Raw genomic sequence first — 18598 nt, 5'->3', positions numbered from 1 at the left:
TGTGTGGTAGAAAATTCAACGCAATGCCCACCGAAACGACGCAGCTCCTGTGACTTCGTCCTGCCAGTGCAGGAAATCCACGCAACATCCGTGGGGTGTCCGAAAACCCCGCAACCCAAAGAGGATCCGCGACCGAGCCCGAGAAATCGACGCACACCCCTTTGGTTCCATGCATCGCCTCCTCTGCGGAGATTTTGCACGTGAACCAGGTACTTTGTGTTTGAAAGAGACTCTGTTTGCTTTTAAAAGACTTAAGACACTTTGGCCCTCATTGCAACTCTGGGGGTCGGTGATAAAGCGGCGATAATACCGCCAACAAGCTGGCGGCAAAAAAAATTGAATTATGACCCCGGCGGAAACCACCAAAACACACAGCCACCTTAACACACCGACCACCATGGCGGTAGCAACAAGCACAACGGCGGTAACCACCAACAGCCAGGCGGAAGACAAGGTTCCGCCCACTGTGTTATGAGACACCAATCCGCCACCTTTTCCAGGGCGATACCAACAACATCAAAAGCCTGGCGGAAACTCTGCACAGAAGGGAAACGAATCACCTCTGGAGACTCAAGGAAGAACCACGCCGCCATGGAGCCTGAACTGCAGATCTTCCCCATGCTGGTCTACCTCCTCCTACACCAGGAATACCAATGCTGGCGGCGACGACTACGGTGAGTACTGCCGCCTAGCACACAGGGGAGGGGGAGTAAAAAGAGAGTGACATACACACGCAACATGCAACACCCCCAACACCATACACACAGACAGATGCAGTAACATTACATATTCACCCACTACCCCTCAGGAGTAATGCAAGGACAAAAGGAAGTGATTAAAGTGAGTATAATAAGATAAGAATCCAGGAAAAGGTACTAAAAATTCAAAACAGTATTTACAGATATACAAATTGAAGGACACTTCCCAGTCCATAATGTCCATGGGCCACAGGCCCACATCGCATAGGCCAAGGCCCCATCTAACTCCTGCATCAACACGGAGAGAACACAGCTGGGGCATCAGGTAAAAAAATACACAGGCACCTTAGGGGGTTGGGGAATGGGGGGGCACCTCAGCCGGAAGATGGTACTACGCCACTTGTCCTGGAGGGAGCTACATGCCCACTGCTTGGTCCTGGAGAGTGCAAAGCCACAGTCTCTCTAGTGGGTGGTTTACCCACTGCTTGGTCCTGGGGAGTGCAAAGCCACAGTCTCTCTAGTGGGTGGTTTACCTACTGTTTGGTCCTGGGGAGTGCAAGGCCACAGTCTCTCAAGTGGGTGGTTTGCCCACTGCTTGGTCCTGGGGAGTGCAAGGCCACAGTCTCTCAAGTGGGTGGTTTGCCCACTGCTTGGTCCTGGGGAGTTCAAAGCCACAGTCTCTCTAGTGGGTGGTTTGCTCACTGCTTGGTCCTGGGGAGTGCAAAGCCACAGTATCTCAAATGGGTGGTTTGCCCACTGCTTGGTCCTGGGGAGTGCAGAGCCACCACAGTCTCTCTAGTGGGGTGTTTGCCCACTGCTTGGTCCTGGGGAGTGCAAAGCCAAAGTCTCTCTAGTGGATGGCTTCTCCACTGGTTCTGGAGGGGGCCGTGTGCCCTGTGAAGCAGGTCTTTTTGAGTGTAAGGTCACAGTCTCTTACCTAGGTGTCAGACCCACAGGATCTGCAGTGGGCAGGATGCATATAACTCTATGGAGTCAAGACTACATTCCATCCGCTGGTGGCGATGGCTGCACAGTGGTGGGGGAGGCTCCAGCCCTTCCTCTGCAGCTTCGGACGGCTGCCCACTGGGGCTGCTGCCAGTGGTGCTGGTGGCGGTGCAAGTGGCGGTGCTGGTGGCGGTGCTGGCAGTGGTGCTGGTGTCGGGAAGAGGGCGAAGGTTTGGGAGTGGAGGAAGAGAGAGTGGTTGTAGGAGGTGTCTGTCTGCTGTGTTTGGGTGCAGGTGCATGGGCTGGATGCTGTTGTGGGGTGGATGGCTGTTGGGTGTCTGAGTGCTTGCGTTTGTGTACTTTGGGAGGAGGGGGCACAGACACAGTGGGAGAGGACACAGGGGACGTGTGCATGGATGTGGGGTTGGTGACTGCCAGTGAGGGACGTGTGGTGATAGGTGTGATGGTGATGGAGGCAGTGGGTGTGGATGTAGTGCATGCAGGTGTGAGTGGAGACGCTACTGTGAGGGAGGTGGATGAGGAGGGGGACACAGTGGAGGCAGTGGATGTTTTCATGTCAGCATCTGGACGGTGCTTGTGTGAGTGCCTGTGGGATGATGTGTGGTCCTTGTGTTTGCCTGAGCCACTCCTGTGTGTTGTCTTGGGTGCATGCAGGTCTGAATGTGTGCTTGGGATATATTGGGGTTCTGTGGCATGGGACTGGGCAGTGGAAGTTGGAGGGGGGCTAGAGACAGGAACAATGGCTGTCATCACGGAGGAGGCCTGAGCCTGGAATGATCTCTGTTGGGCCGCCACGCCAGAGTGAATGCCCTCCAGGAATGCATTTGTATGTTGCAAATGCCCTGCCAGGCCCTGGATGGCATTTACTATGGTTGACTGCCCAACAGAGATGGATCGCAGGAGGTCAATAGCCTCCTCACTCAGGGCAGCGAGGCTAACTGGGGAAGGGCCTGAGTTGGCTGGGGCAAAGGAGATGCCCACCCTCCTGGGTGAACAGGCACAGGAAACTCGCTGAGTGGCTGCTGGGAGGACGGTGCTGGTACGGGGGTGGTGGCTGTACCTGTAGTTGGGGTGGGCACAGAGCTGTCCGCCACCACTAGGGAGCTTCCATCGGAGGAGGTATCACTTTCAGAACTGTCCCCTCCTGTCCCCCCATGGTTCTCCCCTCGCTCTCCGTCCCACTGGTGCCCTCACCGTCGGTGGATTTGGCCTCCTGGACCCTGTGGGATGCAGCTCCCTCCGCCGCCGGTGCCTCTGCTCCTCTGTCAGATGATGCTGATGCACAGAAGGACAGGATGACAAAACAAAAAGGGGGGGAAGAGACCGAGGATACACTTGGTCAGTGTCAGCAACAACACCACAGTTGGTGTACACAACATACACACATGGAACAGCCCTACGCACTAGGCAAAGCACTACCAGTCACAATGCTAGTCACCAGCCCATGGACCGGAATACCAAACCCCAATTGCGGCATACCTGAGACCCACAGAGCCATGGCCAGTAGTGGATGCCCACTAGCTTTGTTGGAGGTGGATTTCATCAGCTCCTGCCCTACATGGAACCTACCCTGCAATGTCCGGCATGGCCTAGGGGCACCAACAGGCCGACACCCCCCACCCGGATACCACCCCACCATGCGCAAGTAGTATATTTGGAAACTGTACTCACCCCCTTGTGGATGCTGTGATGCCCTCACGCGCCCATCCAGCTCCGGATAGGCCACCGCCAGTATGTAGAACATCGGGGGGTCAGGGTTCGACAGGCACCCCTTCCTCGTTGGGAGGCCATCCCTAGCTGGGCCTTGGCCATCTTCCTTGCCCAGAGTCTTAGGTCCTTCCACCGTTTCTGACAGTGGGTGCTCCGCCTGCCGTATACCCCCAGGATCCGCACATCCTTGGCGATGGCACACCATATACCCTTTTTTTGATGGGCGCTGACCTGCAGAGGCAATACACATAGAAAAAGGGTATCAGTCATACCATCTGACCTGTTACACTCATGGCCCACCATATCCCTCCCATCCCCTTACGCACATACATTGGCCACCATACAAGCAGCACGCTGCCCAGGACCCCTCAACTCCCCCCTTACAGGAGGACATCACATACAGCACTCCATGCATTCATGCCCCATGCATCGTGTTTACAGTGTACTCACCTGTTGGTTTGGAGGCCTATACAGCATTCGGTACTGAGGTAGGACCCCATCCACCAGTCTTTCCAACTCCGCAGCGGTGAAGGAAAGGGCCCTTTATCCAGTGACTCGAGCCATGGTCGCTTCCAGACACAGGTCACAGCAGCACTTGCAGTGTAGGTCCTCTCCTGTTGAAGGTCAGGTAGCAAGTGAGTGAACAGATAGAAAATGTCAGTCATGCCCGCTGCGGTGCGTACCGTCACCGCCAGCGTACATCACCATTGGCTACTGTAACCCATGGGGCCCACAACATCAGCGGCATTACCTCATTTCCACATGTCCCTCCTAACAGGACAGGTGGGCGCCATTTTAGGGGGGGGGGCAGGCCATGGCACCTAACTGCGTCACAGCACACATAGTCACATTTTGGGGCTAAACAGAAACATACTGTTTCTGTCACAACATGCAATGCACTATACATTTAGGAAATGTTGAAAACTGACCAGATGCTCATCATTTTGCCCCCTAGAGTACAACCACTGCAGATGAATAGGAGATGGAGGCATCTCCCCTCGAACAGGCCCCTGGTGGACCTGGCAACAATGGAGGGCAGGCACATTATCCTCACCTACAGACTTGATAGGGCCACAATCCAAGAGCTGTGTGCCCAATTGGACCCAGACCTGATCACAGCTTTCTGTCACCCCACTGGGATCCCCCCTCTTGTGCAAGTCCTATCTGTGCTCCATTTCTTGGCAACTGGCTCCTTCCAAGTAACAGTGGGCTTTGTAGCAGGAATGTCACAGCCAATGTTCTCAATAGTGCTGACCAGAGTGTTGTGTGCCCTGATGAAACACATTCACAGCTACATCGTTTTCCCCCAGGTGGAGGATTTGGCCACAGTGAAATCTGATTTCTATGCAATGGGACATATCCTCAACATCATTGGGGCAATAGATGGTACACATATTGCCTTTGTCCCCACCGAAGAAATGAACAGGTTTTCAGAAATCGAAAGAGCTTTCACTCTATGAATGTGCAGATAGTGTGCCTGGCGGACCAGTACATCTCCCATGTCAATGCAAAGTATCCTGGATCTGTGCATGATGCCTTTATCCTGAGGAATAACAGCATTCCATATGTGATGGCTCAACTCCAGAGGCACAGGGTGTGGCTAATAGGTGAGCCCTGGTTCCTACCCATTGGTTGTTGGAGTATGGGTATGGGGTTGGCCCTAAGGGTTAGTGTCTGGCTAACTGGCATCCCTCGGTATTTACAGATGTCTTTGGTTACCCCAACCCCTCATGGCTACTGACCCCAGTGAGGAATCCCAGGACAAGAGCAGAGGAACGTTACAATGAGGCACCTTGGTGAACAAGAAGAATTATTCTGTGCCTCCATCTAACAGGTGGTTCCCTGTGCTACTCACCCAAGAAGGTGTGCCAGATCATCGTGGCATGTTGCATGTTGCACAACCTTGCCTTACGTCGCCAGGTGCCTTTTCTGCAGGATAATGAGGTTGGAGATGGGCGTGTGGCAGCGGTAGAGCCTGTGAACAGTGACGAAGAGGAGGCAGAGGAAGAGGATGTGGACAATAGAACATCAATCATTCGACAATACTTTCAGTGACACACAGGTAAGACACTGTAACTTCACCTTCCATTGCATTTTTGAATTTTTTATTTTCACTGGCAGGCTGATATTCCCACTACTATGGCCACTTACTGTACCCTTTGACCTGTCTATTTACAGATATCTGTGCCCGACTTTAGCTCCTGGTGTATTGACTGCAGCAAACTACAGGTCATACCTATGTAACCTTTACTGTACAGCTGAATTGCAATGTTTAAAGCTTGTCAAACAAATACACATCTAAATGAATTGACATTCTCCATACTCATACTTTTTCAAAGGGTGTTTATTTACGTGCTAATAAGTAGAGGGGGATGTGCAATGGGCTGGGGTGATGGTGGAGGAGAGTCCAGGATAGAGTCTAGTCTATTTGTATCACAAGTGTATTGTCCAAGGGGGCATAAGAAGTGGAGCAATGGCAGTTTAAGGTGGACAGGGTGACAGAGTGGGACACAAGGGTGACAATCAGGAGAGTCATATTTCCTGGCGGGGGTCTTGGCAATGTTCTCTGGCTTCTGCCTGGATCGCAGAGACCGTTTGTGGGGTGGTTCTCCTTCTGCAAGGGGTGGGGTGCTGATGGCCTGTTGTTCCTGTGGTGGGGCCTCCTGTCCACTAGCGTCGGCAGAGGTGGAGGGCTGTTCATCAGTGTGGCTAGTGTCAGGGGCCCATTGGTGAGCCACTGCCTCCCACATGGTGTTGGTCATGTCTGCCAGCACCCCTGCAATGGTGATCAGGGTGGTGTGAATGTCCCTCAGGTCCTCCCTGATCCCCAAGTACTATCTCTCCTGCAGCCGCTGGGTCTCCTGCAACTTAGCCAGTATCTGGCCCATCGTCTCCTGGGAATGGTGGTATGCTCCGAGGATGTTGGTGAGTGCCTCTTGGAGAGTCGGTTCCCTGGGCCTGTCCTCCCCCTGTCGTACAGCAGTCCTCCCAGCTTCCCTGTTGTACTGTGCCTCTGTCCCCTGAACCGTGTGCCCACTGCCAATGACCCCAGGTCCCTGATCGTCCTGTGTCTGTAGGGTGTCCTGGGGTCCCTGTAGTGGTGGACACACTGCTGATTGACGTGTCCTGGGGACAGAAGTACGGGCCCGCTGGGTGGGTACTGTGGTGGTGTTTCCTGAGGGGGGAGGCTCTATGGTTGTATGGGACTGTGCCTGGGTAACCGACTGTCTGGAGGTCCCTGATGGGCCAGGTTGGTCATCCTGATCCAGGCGTGCAGAGCTGCTGTCATCACTGTGGGCCTCTTCTGTGGTGGGACTGGATGTTGCTGGCACCTCCTCTCTGGTGACGTTGTGTGGGGGACCTGTGGGATGTAAATGCAGTGTAATAGTTTCTTCGTGTGACATGTCGTACATGGGTGTATTGCCCTGTTAGATTGTATTTACCTTGGCAGCTTAGGCTTCTGTGTGTGGTGATTTGGTTGGCTAGATGATTGTCAGAGGTGTGCATGCTTTGGTGATTGGTGTCCATGCAGGTCTGTGATGGGGGTTCATGCATTGGTGTAGCATGGAGGGCTTGGTATTGGGATGGGTGGGTTGTGTTGGTGGGGTGTGTGGGTAATGGTGGAGTGATGGGAGTGAGGGTGAGGGTCGGGGTATGTGATGGCTTGCAGGTAGGGGGTGATAGTAGTATAGAGTTGACTTACCAGAGTCCATTCCTCCTGCCATTCCTGCCAGGCCCTCAGGATGCAGTATTGCCAAGACTTGCTCCTCCCATGCTGTTAGTTGTTAGTTGTGGGGGAGGAGGTGGGGGTCCACCGCCAGTCCTCTGTACAGCTATCTGGTGTCTTGCAACCACGGAACGCACCTTCCTCCCGTAGGTCATTCCACCTCTTCCTAATGTCATTCCTTGTTCTTGGGTGCTGCCCCACAGCTTTGACTCTGTCCATGATCCTTCACCATAGCTCCATATTCCTAGCAATGGATGTCTGCTGCACCTGTGATCCGAATAGTTGTGGCTCTACCTGGATGATTTCCTCCACCATGATCCTTAGCTCCTCCTCTGAGAACCTGGGGTGTCTTTGTGGTGCCATGGGTGTTGTGTGAGTGATGTGTGTGAGTGTGTGTGGAGTGATGTTTTGGGGTGTGTGCTGTGAGGTGCGTAGATGGTGTATGGGTGATGGTGTTCTGTTGCTCTGGTTGTGTGGGTGCTCTTGCTGTATCTCTCTCTAGTGGAAATTTTTGTTAGTCGTAAAGGGTTGTGGGTAGTGTGGGTGCGTGTTTTATAGTGGTGTGTGGTGTGTGTATGTGTGTAGGTGTGTGTAGTTTGAATTGTCCAATGTGGTGTTGTTTTGTATGTGTGTGTGTATTTTGAGCGTGGCTCTATGTACCGCCAACGGTTTACCGCAGTTGAGTGTCCACTGCGGTGATTCATGGGTCATAATGCTATGGGCTTAGTTCTGTTGGCAGAACGGTGTGGGTTTTGGTACCGCCATTTTATCACAGACCTTTGGGCTTGCGGACTTATGTGTGTGTCTGTATAGTGACGGATTGCTATGTGTGGGTCATATTATAGGTAGCGATAATCCACCGCTGCGGGAGTATGTTGGTGGCAGTCAGCATGGCGGTAAGTGGGATTTACCGCCAATTTCATAATGAGGGCCTTTATATCACTTTTACAGTGACATCTCAACAGTTACTCATTGCATTTTAATCGTTTCGACCTGCATCTTACCAGATAAAGATTATATATTTTTCTAAACACTGTGTGGTGTATTTTTGTGGTGCTACGATGTTTCAGTCCCTCATTTGATTGTTGGGATCATCATCAGGACATAAAAATTATGCCTGAGATACACTTAAGTAGTCACTGACTATATAACCAAGACCTGTTAAAAGCAAGGGAAGAAAAAAAGGAGAAAAGAAAAAACGTTAAGAGAGAAAAAAAAGGAATAGATGTGATATTGCTATACGTCAAAAATATAATATAAATGTTCTGCCACACCATGCATCACATGTGGGAAAGATTTGCTATGCAGGGTCTCATGTTGTACCAACACTCGGATCAGGATGATAATTGAAGCTAGTAAACCATTGAATGTGTCCTAGAACAGTAAGGAATCAGGACCAATTCATATAGTCACTAGTGCCACAAAAATTGTAAGCCCAATCAATGCTTACACAAACCAATCACTTTTCGTTCTGTGGGTAAACCAATGCAAGGTTATGTGCCTTGAAGCTGTGAAGTCATTCCATGCTTAATCAAACCAATCACTCAGTGAGTAGCACACCAGAAGGGTTCTAAAGGTACATCCTACCAGAATAAACTTTTGTAGGGACATCTGTCAAATAAGGAGTTCTTATTAAATCGACCATAGTTATGATCCTCAATCAAGGCCCTCAGTGGGCAATTAGCGGTCATTCCTGGAACCCAAAAAAAACAGATTATCAGTAATAGAACCAATTGTGCAGCATGCTAGTTACCAACTGACCTTAGGGCAAAACAAGTTGCCAGATGTCCCCATCGGAACCAACAGCGTCTAGAAAATAGCGGGGGCAAACCAATTATTACATGCAACAAAATTGCCATTTTATAACCCATGTTACCAGTTCTGTCACTCACCTAAACAGCATAAGGTGTGGGCATGTACCAGCATGCAAGTAAATTATTAGCAAAGAAAGTCTGGAGCCAAAAGCAGTCACGCGTCATACTCCCAGTGTTTGTAGGCCAAGGTCTGCCTTTTGAGTAAGGATAGTGGCCATATTGAGGAGAATGTGATTAAAAAGTTAAGAAAATGTTGTGGCAATCTTGAAAAGGAAGTTTCCTCTATACCAGGTCAAACCAGTTACTAATTGTAATGGAATCAGCATTAGATAGACAAATAATACTAACAATATCTCTCATCACAAAATATACAAGTGTACACATGTGCCTGCATGCAAGGGAAAAGAATGCCTGCTGCCTAAAGCAGACACGCATAGCATGGCCAGAGATTATAAACGAGGAAGTGCATTCATATTAGAGTGCCCGCTGTTCTGAAGAAAACTGAATACAAAGTTGGAGAAAGCATGGCGGCCATCTTAGAAGGGAGCATTTCTTTATGTCAGGAAATTTCATACATATAAGTAAATATCAATTTAACAATTCCTTTGAAGCCCAGTAATACAGTAGGGTGACATAGCCCATACAGAACATTTCAAAGCAAGAAATGCTAAAAATACAAAGGAATACCAACCGCATTAAATGGAAATAGCATAAGTGATTAGTAAGAAAAATAGTGAATAGCCTGTTTGACATCTTACAGATCTAATACCACCACAGGCAGCTATAACCCAAAAACAAGTCTCAATAGTATCTGTATAGAGAGACCCATAACATACTTACAATGAACAATTTGAAGGTACCAACCATTAAGGTGGTACAGCATAGCAAAGAAAGTCACAACCAAAATAGCTGATAAGTCCCACCAACACAGAGTCACTGTGTCTGGCAAGTTCATAAGCCTCGAATGTGTGCAGTCCAGTCCTCCATTTTATTCAAAGCAGAATGTAGACTATTAGTACGTAGTATCCATTTTAGTTCCTCCTTGTTGAGAAGCGCACCCAAATCAACACCCCTTTCAGGTGGCTTGACAGCGGTGATTACCTGCCAGCAAAGGTCATTTACAGTGTGTCCTTTCTCCAAAAAGTGATCCACCTATGGGGTATTAGCAACCTGAAATCGTAGGCGACTGCGGTGTTGACAAATGTGGATGCACACCTTTTGCGTTGTTTGGCCAATGTAGATTTTATTGTATGGACAAATAATAGTGTATACAACATTTATGGAATTACAATTAGAGAACTGCTTCAATTAAATTTTATTATCACCATATGCAAATTCTTTAGACTCTACTGTAAATTGGCACACCTCACAATTTCCACACTTGAAGTGTCTTACTAGGGGAGGTAAATGCCAAAAATCTGTAAGAGTGGAGTTTGTGGTTTTGGGTGGCAAACTGGCTCTAATGAAGTGATCTTTAATGTTTCTATTCCTATGGAATGCTAACAAGGGAAGTTCCAAATTCAATTCACCTGCCCGAATCTGAGGATACATTTCCTCACTTGATTGGATACAGTAGAGAAGGTGCTGACACATGTAAAGCAGTCAATCCTTGCCCTATACTTAGGGGTCAAATGTATATCCCTTGGGCAATGCCATGCCCTCTTATAGGGTCTGTCTTACTAATTTCCAAGGAAAACCCCTGGCATACAATTTATTGAGTTGATAGAAGTGGCCATCAAAAAAGAAAACAAAATATGAGTGAGGCACACTTCAAGAAGTTGAAGTATTAATCATGTGGGGATGGGATGTGGGAGGGCTCTGTGTTCAAGAATGTCCTGATTGATCTTGATCCCCTCACCCTGTGGAATATTTGTGTAGAAAGATTACACATCCATGGTGCAGAGAATACTAGTGTTAGGGTGAAAAGGTAAATGTTAAGTTTGATTAATTATGTCCATAGAATCCCTAACATAACACTTTGTTGTTGAGACAAATTCCTTAATAAAGAAATCTACATAATGACCTAAAGGTTCAAGTATGGAGCCACACCCTGAAGCAATTGGGTGCCCCGGAGGGGACTCACTGTTTTTATGGACTTCAGGTAATGTATAGATTAGAGGTATCAGGGAAGACCTAGTATTTAAATACTGAAACTCATGCTAAGACAGAAAACCCTCTGTCTTTCCTTTCATGGTGATAACAAGAATTACTTTCTGAATAGTAGTAGTAGGATCACCACTAAGCTTCTTGTAATGATCTGTGTTGGTAAGTTGTCTGACAACTTCATTTTTATAAGGTTCAATGTTCTGGACCACAATACCACCTCCCTTATCTGCTCATTTTATGACAAATTAATGATTAGATTTTAATGTCATAAGAGCATTCTTCTATTGTAACAAGAGGTTGTTGGGAATGAAGTTCAGTGTATTTTTAAAGTGTTGAGTTCATTGAGAATCAATCTCTCAAAGGTATGTACTTCAGGAGGTAGGAAATATGTGGTGGTGAAAAGGTGGATGCAATATGAAGGCCAGTATGTCCAGCACAGGGAGTGCAGGGATTCTGTCTAAAAAAGCATGTAGTTGAATTTTCCTAAAGAAGCGTAGGACCTTAATCTGAAATTCAAGAATGTCAGGGTGAGTCGTGGGGACAAATGAAAGGCCCTTACTCAACAATGAGGTTTCAGCCAAGGAAAGTTGATGAGAGGAGAGGTTAAAAATCAGTATTGTTTGTGAATCATCCATAATGAAGGGAGATGTACTTTTAGATGTAATCTCAATTACCACTGATAGTACTTCTGACGTGTTTGTCGTTTGCCTCGGGTACTGAACCAGCTTTGAGATCTCCCCCTTCCCCGTCTCGGTGGTTGCCCTTGACCCCTGCCTAAAAAAGGTTTGCTAGAAGTGTTTGAAGCACAGCTAGTGCCTTCACCTAGATCCAAGTTGTCTGAGGACTTCCCAGAGGTATCAGAAAATGTGTAAATTGTATTTTGTTTATTGAATCTTCCCCATGAACTTCGGGTTCATGTATCTTCTGTTAGCAAAAAAATAATCTGTCAAATAAGGGTAAATTCTTTCTACCCTGTAATTTGAGATGGTATCTTCTCTTAAGTATTCAGTGAGGCGGGACGCGCCATTGCCAGAGCTGCTGGGGTGGGACCAGAGGCCCCTTTAAACTTACTCGTGCGCCCGCTTCCCTCGCGGGACGCGCCATTGCCGGAGCTGCTTGGGCGGGACCAGAGGCCCCTTTAAACTTGCTCGCGCGCCCGCTTCCCTCGCGGGACGCGCCAGTGCCGGAGCTGCTGGGGCGGGACCAGAGGCCCCTTTAAACTTACTTGCGCGCCCGCTTCCCTCACGGGACGCGCCATTGCCGGAGTTGCTGGGGCGGGACCAGAAGCCCCTTTAAACTTACTCGCGCGCCCGCTTCCCTCGCGGGACGCGCCATTGCCGGAGCTGCTGGGGTGGCACCAGAGGCCCCTTCGGGCCCGTCCTGCGCCGGTCAGCGACCGGAGGAGGCCGGGCTGGGCCACATCTCTTTACTCCACCATTCTTGGGCCCAGCAACCTTAATGCAGATCATCAACAGCGTGGTTTAGGGAGTTCTAAGTCCACTGCAGGTGAGGTGTCCCACTGTTGTGTGTAAGCAGGGCCCTAGCTGGTGGGAATAGAGGGGCTAACCGTGTTTAAGCAGGAGCACGAGTGAGGAGATCGCAGAATAAGTGTGAAGTTGGCCGAAATAAAGGGGAAAGGATAGGCAGACGGAAGGGGGCGGGAGCCCAGGATAAACATGCCAACAACAAAACCTTAGACGGATTTGTTCAAAAGGCCGTTGGAGCATTAGAAAAAGAGATAGAAATGGTCCAGCGTCGCTTAACTGCCCCGATACTCTCGGCCCCTAGCTGTCAAGCCCTACAGCCACCACAGTTATCAAACTCACAGCCTGCATTGGCCATCCCTCCCTCTATTCCCCCCAGAAATTGTCAGGAACACCCAGTCGAAACCCTGGATGATTCCACTGTACTACCTGTATCGATGCTGCCAACTCCGGGCCCTTCCAAGGGTGGGTCCCATTCCTTTGTAGATCCCAATAACTAAGGGAAAATGAAACGAAGGGAGACCATTATAAGGAACAAATTAACTTGTATTTCGAGCCCCCCTAATCTGGGCCCTGTTTCTGGGAATGATGACACTACAAATCCCCAAGAAAATGCCAGTGGAAGACCGGTAATTGACCATATAATGGAATCCATTAAAGAAGAGTTTTCTAAGATGCTCCAGCCTATAGTAGCTCGCCTCAAAGCAATTGAGGAGAAATTGGAAGGATTCATTAGGACCCAGTCGTTGGCCACCTCTCCCCAAGCAGACTTTCAATCTCACTCCCCCCCTCCGACATGAGCCATCCTTGTGCCAGTGATGGCAGTCTCCATGCACCAACGAGTAGGGGTTTCATGCTTCCCAAGAACCATAAGGGGGATTCAACTGACAGAGAGGTTATTATCCCAAAGGACAAGGACTCCAAGGTCTCTGTCCCCCTTCTGAAAGGAACTGGAGGACTAGCTTCTCGTAATGACTTAGCAATAAAAGGTTGCACAGCTAACTCTGTTTATGAGCATCATCAATCAGGCTCTCCGGAGATGGTGCAGATTAAGGGTGGGATTAGATCCAGAACTTTACACCTTCCACCGGAATCATGCCCATACTTTCTCGTTATTACAAACGTTCCTGAACTTAAAACCAATATCCCGGAATCTTTTACTGAACTGAAAAACAAGGTTATACACTGGCTACATACTTATGCTAGATTTGCATTTCATATGGTACCCTCGATATTGAGGAAGGTTAGTTGGGTGGGATAGTTGGAGAAGCTTGGCATGGGGGACTGTATTGTCATTAATTTTAACTCACCTGCTCTTGTTCAGCAGCTCTCTTCAAATGCACGTAGACCCCATCCCTTAGTAGGGGAAGTTTCTCTGTGTAGACTCCAAGTATTCTACCCTCCAACAGTTACAGCAGCCAACAGTGAGCTGCTAACGGCGCATAGAGGCTTCCCCTGTGCCCAGCCACAGTCTGACCCGGAGCTAGGCCGCAGACTCTCTTCATCTTCCCTCTCTGAGGTAGATTGACTCAGAGATGGTCTACGGGGAGTAGGAACGAATAGTCCTGAGATTGAGCAGACTGTTTACCCAGTTCCCAGAGGCCTTATATCACTCTCACCATCCACCCTGATCGATCCCTGTAATTTGAGAATTAGTGAGAATATCTTTTCAGGAGCCAGTGAGGAGGGGGGAACCCTTGCGATAAGCACAGCCTGCAACCCTAGGTTTATTTCCCCTGCCAAGTCACTGTGTATGAATATGATTGGCTCCGATCCTAGCGGGGTGAGTAATCTCCAGGGCAATAAAATAAAGGGTATTGCTAGCCTGAGTAGCCCAGTTAGGATCATGAGAGATATTAAGCTTTCTAGTTGTATTACTTCTAGTAGAGCGCAATCCCCGGGCGAAGCTTGGCAAGGAAAAACAGATGCATTAGATACTGTTCTTAGCTGGAACATAGCAGGGCTGGAGAACAAAATGCAAATCCCAGAATGGGTCCAATTCATAGACGAACGTCAGATATGTCTCTTTCAAGAAACATGGGCATTGGGGCCTAAATATAGATCTGGCTTCAAAAGCTACTGGATTGCAGCGCGTAAGGCGACCTCTGGGAGACCCTTGGGCGGGCTGCTCATATGGTTAAGCTGCTCTCTCAAGTGCCAGGTTGAAGTTGTAGATATGGGTTGTCCTGATTTACAGGCCTGAATAGTATTGACACTTAAGGAGAGACCCTTTTTAATAATCAATATTTACAATAGGAGTGCGGGCAGTAATTATGAGTCTAACGCACTGACCATATTGGATTGCTTCCTTCACAGCAATATTTCCTCCCATTTCATCTTAATTGCAGGGGATTTTAACGTTACCTTCGAGCCCTATCCTCTGGCTCAAGAATTATATAAATAAGAGGATGCCTATTGGGGCATCCCCCAACTAGTGTTGAGTAAAAAACCCAGGATGAATAGAATAGCTCATCAAGTTGTAGACATTACACTAACACATGGTCTTCGAGCTTGCAATGGTCGCTCCCGCTCTGATGCTAACTCTTACCATACTTTTAGGCGTGGAGTTCACAGGAGTCAGATTGATTACATCTTATTTGACATCTGATTGTGGGGGCACATGATTGACATGAGGGTGGCAGATCACGAAGAAAGTGACCACGATCCACTGATTTTATTGACATGGGGTCTGTTGCCTTTGCTTGAAGTTCCCCACCCTAAGGCACATGCTCAACAGCTTGCTATGACAAATAACAGACGTAATGTTAAATGGGAGTCTGTCAATACCTCTCTTGGTTCCCTCACATCAATATATAGCTTATTAGCAGATCAAATGGAGCATATGCTTTGGTATTTAGAGGATGGTGATGGGCTTCTAGCAATTCATACCAAACTGTTTAACTCTTAAAAGTATTTTTTCACTAAAGAGATTGTTAGTAAATATAGAAAGAAGCGTAGCGCAGGGTGGTTTAGCAACTCATGTAGGGAAGTCCAGCATAAGTTATTGAGAGCCCTGGAAGGGGGTCACGCAGAGCATATAAAACAAGCAGGGAAGGATTACAAACAGGAATGTTGTAGGGCGCGCAGGAGTCTAGATGGGTAGCCATCCTGGAGTCTGCAAAAGCAAATGATATTTCCAGGTTCTGGAAATTGATAGCAGACGACAGTGGGGACTCATCCCCCCAGCCTGGTACCTCAATCCTCCCCGCAGTGTGGGCTGAGCACTTTGGTCGATTATATGAAGGGCCACCCGTAGCTACCTTTTGGAACCTCGATGACAGCTTGACTGCCGGGGCCACCCCCATTAAAATCACTCTAGCAGAAACTAAAGCTGCATTAATTTCATTGAACTGGGGAAAGACACCGGGTCCCGACAAGATCCCTGGGGACCTATACAAGACAAGACCTGACATATGGGCCCCTTACTTAAACCTAGTCTGTAACGCAGTTGCGGCAGGAGCTCCTGTCCCACGCTCTTGGAAAGGAGCTGAGATAGTCCCCCTCTTCAAAAAAGGTAGTCCCAGTGATCCTGCCAACTAATGTCCGATATGTTTACTTGACAACTCCCCAAAAATGTTTGCGAAGCAAGTCCTGTTCCATCTTGATGAATGGATCTCAGAGTCTGAAGCTATCTCTGATCTATAGGCAGGGTTCAGACCCGCAGTTAGCACCATAGCTCAAGCCCTGAGGTTCCTAGCAGTCAAATGAAAGAATGTGGACTTGGGGGGGGAAACATGTATGCGGTTTTTATTGACCTCAGAGCTGCATTTGATTTGGTGCCCAGAAACTTGTTGTGGTCGACACTATCCAATATGGGCGTCCCAAAAGGTCTTTTGAAACTCATTGTTCGACTGCACGAGAATACTTATGCACAAATTAGGTATGGTAAGGATGGTGAGTTGACAGACCCAGTAGCCATTAAAAGAGGAGTCAGACAAGGATGTGTTCTAGCACCTACCCTCTTCCTCCTATTCATAAACAATTGTATTCAATATTTAGAGAATTGCATCAACGATTCGCCCAAGCTGGCTGGGAAGAAAATACTGTGCCTGCTTTATGCGGACAACACTATCCTGTTAGCTGAATCACCAATGGGAATCCAAAATTTGGTTAATCAATTCTGTGTTTTCTGTAGAGATTATGGGCTGGATGTTAATGTCAAGAAAACAAAATTTATGATATTTAGTGCCTCGAGAAAGAGATCATGTGCAAAAATAATAATGAATTCAATCCCTCTGGAAAGAGTCTAAAAGTTCGATTATCTGGGCATTAGGCTAACGGACTCTGGCAGATGGGAGGCAGCCATTAGAAAAGGGGCACTCATTATAAGCCAAAGAGGTGGGGCACTAGAACGCAAGGCTAGAGCTGCAGCGAGTCCCCCGTTGAACACAATCTCCAAGATTTATAAAGTCCAAATCCATGCTGCGGCCCTATACGGAGCGGAACTCTGGGGTTCCTACAGACAACTGGATATTTTACAAACCAAAGAAAATCATTTTCTCAGACATGTATCCAGGTTAGGGAAGGGCACACCAATGGTCCCTCTCAGATTTGATCTAGGTTTAAATAGTATCAAAGACACAGCGGGTCTGAGACCGCTTTTATACTGGATTCGAATATGGAAAACGGATGAACTTGATTAATTTAGGGCGGCAATAAGAGACCTCATAACATCACCGCAGGGTTGGGAAAAAATCCTATGGTTGAGGGAGATGAAATCCGCTTGGGATAAGTTAGGTCTCCCTCACTATTGGAAGTACCCCGAGTTGATCCCTGCTAATGCTAGACAATTGGTTAAAGGAAGGTTCTGGGGGAAAACTAACAATTAGCTTTTCCACCGCAATGGGGTAGGCCGGCTAACTGTAGGGTTTCTGCAGGTTAAACATGAACCCCAGCCCGAGAATTTCATGGACCTCCCCATACCTGCAAGTGCCCGCGCCTTATTCCTCCAGCTAAGATATGGCATCTTACCTGTTAACAGTTTCATGGTCCTTTGGTCGACAAGAAATCCCACGACCGATAGATGCATAAACTGTCATTGATGCAAGGAATCACCCGAGCACGTGTTGTTCTTTTGCCCACCTTTACAAGAGCCCTAGAGGGAGGTGGATCATCCCTTTGTGCAAGATTTTACTTTTGCAGGACCTAGCTAATGCTTTCAGAATATGCAAATATGACCCATCTATGCTGGTAGTAAGCTCAGTCACCAAATTTCTGTCTGCAGCTTGGTCCATCCGTCATAGGTTCTCACTAGCCTCTGGGCTCTGAGTTGGATTGGTATTTTATAGCTTATGGATGGGGACTCTAACTAGATTTACTTGGACAAGCCTAGCAGATTTTAGGCTTGTGAGGTGTCATGTATTTCAACTCTGATGGGAAATTTTACCTAACCTGTGTGTGGATTTTAAATATCTCAGGTTCACTGGGGGGGCTTTAGGATATGATTTCTGGATTGCATATTTTACATTTAACTATTATTAATCAAGGGTTCTGGTGATTTTACTAATTGAGCCCAAAATTGTGGATTCATTTTATAATTGTTCATATACTTTAGCCCCAAAAGTACTGTCTTAACATCCATTTTTATATTCTTACAGTACACCATATTGCATATTGCTGGTGTATGAATTTCTCTTTTTCTTTTATTAGGTTTGTTTTTATGCGTGAAGCTATGGTTTTAACAGTTTTTATAGATGCATTTTTAGCCTAAATTGTATGCCGTTTTTGAGTGATGGGCACGAGTTTTTATCATTGCTATGTATGATTGTTTTATTGTATTGCAATGGTCTAAATCTAGACCGAATAAACAATAATAATAAAATTCAGTGAGCATGCAAATTATTAGTTGTAATCTGACGTACTTATTTTTACATTTTTCCAGCTTGTCTGGTAAGCTTAAGTTAGTTGGTTGTGCAGGGTCAATAGAGACTGAAAAAAGTGAGGGACGTTCTAAATTTTTTTAAATGTAATTATCAGAATACAAAGGTGTGTGATCAGACATATCCCGGAGGGGGAGGAAGGAGAAAAGAAAGAAAAAGCGAAAATAAGAAAGCTGAAGAAAGAAGGAAAAACCTTCGGATAAGTAGGATAGAG

General features: G+C 47.6%; 1 long non-coding RNA gene across 1 annotated transcript in view; it reads left to right on the top strand.

Annotated features, from left to right (window-relative positions):
* Positions 1 to 12003: 12003 nt before the first annotated feature.
* LOC138261604 (uncharacterized) overlaps positions 12004 to 18598 on the top strand; it is a 201597-nt gene continuing 195002 nt past the window's right edge. Inside the window, exon 1 of the long non-coding RNA XR_011199122.1 lies at positions 12004 to 12527. This is a non-coding gene — a long non-coding RNA (uncharacterized lncRNA). The remainder of the gene's footprint in view (positions 12528 to 18598) is intronic.

Source organism: Pleurodeles waltl, chromosome 10, assembly GCF_031143425.1.
Source record: "Pleurodeles waltl isolate 20211129_DDA chromosome 10, aPleWal1.hap1.20221129, whole genome shotgun sequence".
NCBI classification, from domain to species: domain Eukaryota; kingdom Metazoa; phylum Chordata; class Amphibia; order Caudata; family Salamandridae; genus Pleurodeles; species Pleurodeles waltl.
This window is presented reverse-complemented; position numbering and strand designations above follow the sequence as displayed.